The following is a 5,614-nucleotide window of genomic DNA, read 5'->3' as shown; positions in this document are numbered from 1 at the left end:
GAATTTAAAAGAAACCTTGTAACGCAACACCATGAAAACACAATGAAAGCTGCAGTCCAGATTCTGTTACTCAATCTACAAACCTCATAAATGGAAACAAAGCAGACCCACTTCCAGCTGGATGGAATGCCTGGGGAGGATCGGGCTAGATCCCAGGGCAGGCGAAATCCAAGACAGGAAACACACCACACACCCCTGGCGGGGAACCCTGTCAGGCCACCAGCCTGTATCCACCACCCCTAGTTTGTGGGAGGGCTTCAGACTGGGAACTTCTCGTTCTTTCTTAAAATTCTGAACCCAGTCATAAAAACAAAAGCCTTCAAATTCTAGGTTGTGATTAAAATCCTTGATTCGCTTACAATTACAGACATGCCAACGGCTGACAGGATGAAAGGGGAACGTGGAAGCAGACAGAGGTGGGTCCGATCTCAGCTGTGTGGCTGCATTACTAGGTGAACTTGGGTGAGGGGGCCCCCACAGGTCCCCAACCTTCTCCTCCTATGTCGCCGAGATCAGTGAACATCCGTAACTGGGCACAATCCTCCCTGCCCTCCACACTCTGTCACTCACCAAGCCCATTTCACCGTCTAGTTTAGGAAACCTCCTGGCCAGTCCCCAGCCCTCTAAGCCACTGCCTTTCAGCCTCCGCCTTATTACACCTGCTCTTTCTTCCACCAGCCCTGCCTTCCTAAATCCACCGGCACCAGCCTACGAGGGGCGTGGTCTACAATGCAAATCTCTTCTGCCTGAAAGGTGATTCTTTTGTTTGTTTTTGTTGTTTTTTTTATTTTTAAAGATTTTATTTATTTATTTGATAGAGAGAGATACAGCGAGAGAGGGAATACAAGCAGGGGGAGAGGGAGAAGCAGACTCCCCGCTGAGCAGGGAGCCCGATGTGGGGCTCGATCCCAGGACCCTGGGATCATGACCTGAGCCAAAGGCAGATGTTTAACGACTGAGCCACCCAGGCGCCCCTAAAAGGTGATTCTTCAATCACAATGTCAACTGCCTTTCTTCTCTACTGGAAGTTCCCTTACTTCAAAGATTTAAGGTACTTAACACAACTTACAGGCTCACTAAATGCCTGTTCTATGTTGAGGGGCAGCGTAGGCTTCAGTTTCTTCCTCATGCCACAAATGGAGAAACTTGGTGCTCCCTTTGGAGGCATAAATGGGACCATGCTTACACAGAGCCTAGCACAGTGCCCTGTAGGCACTTCCTGCCACAGATTCTCTCGTTACTATTCAGTGTTCCAAAGTGTGCAAAGTATTTTCACACATGTGAGCTCATTTGACCCTTCTAATAACTCTGAGACTTATGAGGTTACATGAAGAAACTCAGGCTGCTGATGTTTAAGGCCCCAGAATCAAGGGTAGTTTTTGGCAAGATCTACTGATTCCAAATCCTGAGTTTTTCTATGCCTTGTCAGGAGCTCTGGCACTGTTTATAGAAAACCATTCCTACCCATCTCTTCCACGAAGTTTATCCAACAGAAAGTGTTATTTTATTGCAATTATGGAATACAAACACATAGGCCAAATGCCACTGTAATGGACTCAAAGGACTTTGGTTTGTGCTATATCGAGTAATTCAACTATCAACTGGCTCATTCATTCACGCCTTCATTCAGCAAATTATTTATCACATGCCAATTCGATACCAGGCACTGTGTTTGGTGCTGGGAATCTTCCCTTTCCCTGAGAAATTATAATTATACTGTACAAGGTTTTCCAACGGAAGCCAACCATGGAAGGTACAGAATGCCAGTACCTGAATAAACATAGCAACGAATAAAGAGCCAGAAAATCTGAGAGCTCATCCTGGCTATGCTCCTACATAAGCTCTGGGACCTTAGACAAGTCCCTGGTACTAGAGTTCCTTACCTATAAAATAGAAAAATTGGCCCATATTATCTTTAAAGTTATTCTGTGCTATGAATTCTAGAGATTCCAGGATTCCATACAATCAGCAAGTACTTTTGACATTTACAAGTATTATTTTATACCACAATTTTATAAAATTTTGTAATTTTTAGGATGACTTAAGTTCTTATATGAAATGGCACTTCAGCTCAATTTATTAATACATGTTAATGTAAGAAAAGCTCTTTATGGCCTTACTTTCAAGATTCTTGCACCCTTCTCTCAGCAAACCATGACTAGACGTGTAAGCCTTAGTGCCTTAAAAGTAGCTAAGGAGGCCCATTACATGTTGGCACACATCTCTGATGCCCACCTATAAATTCATACTCCCAGATTCTTCCCTATAATCAAGTAGAAGACATCTGTTTAAGAATCACCCTGAACAGCCAGGCGTAAGATAGAGCGAACCGAAGCACATTCCTATATACTGACTTATATGAGAAATCTTCCCCCAAACACTTGTTTCAGAATTTTCTAGAGTCCTATAGAAGTAATCCTTTCTTTACTCACTCATTCCAGGAACCTTAATTGAGCTCCTGCTCTGTCAGCCTCTGGAATGGGTGCTGAGTACAGCAGTGCAGAGAGGCTGAAGCAGGGTCATCACTAGCCCATACTGTGTTTTTGGATGAATTACAAGAGATGCCCTGTCCCAGTGGAGACGAGTGCACCAAGGGTTTGGTTAAGTGGGGTGCAAACCGGATTTCTACCTCTACTTGTCCACTGGACAGGATAACCTTGTACAGTGAACAACCTGCAGAACTGTACAAGGTAGCATAGCTAGATGTGTTTTTAAAAAATCATGTTCTAGTAGGGGCACTGCCTACTATAAGAGAAGGAGCTTAAATGCCTAGGAATAACAGGGAAGAAAAGGCTTCCTGGAGAAGGCATTTGACTGACACATGAAGGATGTGTGGGTAAACAGCAGATGGAAATCGGAGTAAGAATAGTGTAAGCGGAATGTTCATTCATTCCAGATAGTGGTCTAGAAATGACAACTTGGAAGTAGTACGATGTGTCTGGCAGTGTGTAATCCATGTGTGTAAGGAGATGGGGGGGAGGGGGGGACTCTGTGAACTGTCCCCAGACAAGCCTGAAAAGGCAGGCAGGAGCCAGATTATGAAGAACCTTATATGGCATGGCATGTTAAGGTGTGGAAACCTGATTCTGAGATCACTAGGGGCTTGTTTGGCCACTGAAAATAAACTCTTCCTCAATTATACCTTGCCATATTTTTCTTTTTACCGTTGCCAATCACAAAGATCTCTGATACCCTAAAGCAACAAGTCCTATAAGCCAAGCAGGCAAAATCCAACAGAAAACAAATTTGCTTTTAGAACTGCACCAATTTTGATATTTCATTTTTAGAATTTAAAAACCTTAAAGAATATCAGGAAACATCTTTAAATGTGTATATACACAAGTTCTATTGGTTATGGTCAAATTATAAGCCCAGTAATTGACACTTTTTATTCAGAGCCTAGCTCTGAAATATTTATAACATATGGTCTGCACCTGTAAGAAACTTGTAACACTTATTTTAAAAACTTCTAGAGACACCCCAGCTTAAACTATTGGAGAGGGCAATGGAGATAGCCAGGTGCTAACCATTAAAATAATTATGTCAGCTGCATTTGAGAACACGAGGTTGAATGGGTGAACAACCATAAGATAAGAACCCCAAGACCTTCACCACGTAGAAATAAACGTCTTATCAGGACCCAAGTCTGACTAGAAGATTTCGAGGGAAACCAGGCTGCCTCTTACACAGAGACACGCAGAAGGCGACGCAGAAAAATCTCCCCATAAATAGAATTCTCTCCAGAGCCAAGCAGCCTCCTCTCTGCCCCCTCTCCCCAATTAAATAAAGTTACCCCATTTTGCTATTTTAAAAATAAGGGGCAGAAGCCCATCAATATTAAGTTTCACCGTTTTTTAAAGATAAACTACCCTGTGCAATCTTACTCCATACCTTTACGGCGGCTGTCAGCAGTCAATTGTGGAAAGAAAGGACTCTTTTCTTCCTTAACTGGTTTTGGTAAATATGATCCATTTGGGACACAATGTGTCGGCTTTCCCAGAAACTTGGCACCTCGGCCCCCGCTAGGAGCAGGGCCCGTCGGAGACTGTCGGCGGGGCGGGCGGGGCGGCCGCGGCGGGACTTGTCTCCCCGCCCCCCCCCCACCTCGTCCTCCCAGCCGCGCCGGGGCTCCCACCGCCCGCAGCGCCCGAGGGCTTCGCGGGGGCCGCGCGCGCCTCTGAAAGTTGAGCCGCCGCCGGCCGCGATCTGCTCTCCAGGCCCCTCCCCGGGCTCCGCTCCCGGCCCCCACGACGGCTCGGCTCAGCCACACGCTGACACGCGAGGCCCGGGCCGGCCGGGTCGGGAGTGCGCCCGGCGTGCTCGCGCTGCCCGAGGCACCTCGTGGAAGAGAGTTCTGGCAAGTGTTGCCGCCGCCGGGCCGGCTGCACCGGGAAAGTGGAAGCGCCCAGCGCGCTGCCGCCGTCGCGAGGTCCGCGTCTGGCTCTGCTCTCCACGACCCCCACCAACTCCCTCCCGGGGAAGAGGGAGGCCGGCGCCGGGAAACAAAGCGGAGGGGAGGTGGGACGGCGGCCCAGGCGCCGGGCCCGCCCGCAGGGGAGGGGGCCGCCGGGAGCCCCGCGCGGGGAATGGGGCCCGGGGCGCGCCCGCCGCCGCCCGCTCCGCCCGCCCGCCGCCCCTTACCTTAGCTCGAGCGCCCGGCCCTGCGCGCCCACCGCCCTGCCAGCCACACCGCTGTTCCCGCCGCGCCCCCAGCGCGGGGCCCCGCGGGGATACCGACTGCGCGGGGGGGCGAGAGGTTGCTGGGGTGCCCCGGTCCTCCTGGGCGGACGCGGCAACGGCCGACCCTCGCCCTGCACGCAGCGCCTGTGGCGGCGAGAGCGGCCGCACCTCCTCCCCGGCCGCTCGGCCCGCCTCCCTCCCCGCCCGTCGCCCAGCCCTCCACTCCGCCCCGGCCCCTCCCCAGCCCCGTTCTTCCCCTCACCCCGGCCGGCGCCGATCCCCTGCCTCCCGGCCCCGAGCGTCGCCTCCGGGGCTTTCTTTGGGACGCGCCAACTAACGAACACCCAGAACTCACAAACTCTGTGTGGGCGCCTACTCGGAGCTAGGCGCTCTGCCTGCCTTCGAAGCTCGAGTAAGCTCCAGTTCCTTCCCCAGGAGAGCTGATAATGGAGAAGATGTTTCCTCGGGTACCACCGAGAACGGCGGCAGGAGGTATCCCAAGTCTCGTTGGGCAGGCGAGAGAGAGAGAGATGGAGGTGACGCCCGAATGGAGACCCGAGGGTGCAGGAGAATTCGGACGTTTGAGTTTGAGAAGCTGCGGGGTTTAGGAGAGAAACCTGAGTAATCCCAAGGGCGGGGATGATGGGGGGCGGGCGGGCGCTCAGTGGAGTGAAGGCTGAGTTCCTATGATCCCTGTCTTTGCCTTTGCAGAGTCTCTCCCCTACAGAGGACAGGGAAGGGAAGGAAGACGTAGTCCAAGTGGGGTCCTCCAAGAAGCAGGCGCCGAGACAGGAAAAGCCATGAAAGGATTTCTTAGGAGAAATGGCTGTGGGATTAAATGGAAAAAAGAGAGAGCTTGCTTTATGCACACCAGATCCCAGGGAAGTAAAGAGGGAAGCAATCACCCTAGCCTCCCAGCCTGCAGTCTAAGGAG

General features: G+C 50.9%; 1 protein-coding gene across 2 annotated transcripts in view; it reads right to left on the bottom strand.

Moving 5' to 3' along the window:
• TIAM2 (TIAM Rac1 associated GEF 2) overlaps positions 1 to 4,847 on the bottom strand; it is a 225,615-nt gene extending 220,768 nt beyond the window's left edge. For both annotated transcript variants that reach the window (XM_081829177.1, XM_081829179.1), the window contains exon 1: positions 4,642 to 4,847. The gene's annotated coding sequence lies outside the window, so the exon portion shown is untranslated. The remainder of the gene's footprint in view (positions 1 to 4,641) is intronic.
• Positions 4,848 to 5,614: the final 767 nt, after the last annotated feature.

Source organism: Leptonychotes weddellii, chromosome 8 (genome assembly GCF_054177405.1).
Source record: "Leptonychotes weddellii isolate Sample4059 chromosome 8, ASM5417740v2, whole genome shotgun sequence".
NCBI lineage: Eukaryota > Metazoa > Chordata > Mammalia > Carnivora > Phocidae > Leptonychotes > Leptonychotes weddellii.
This window is presented reverse-complemented; position numbering and strand designations above follow the sequence as displayed.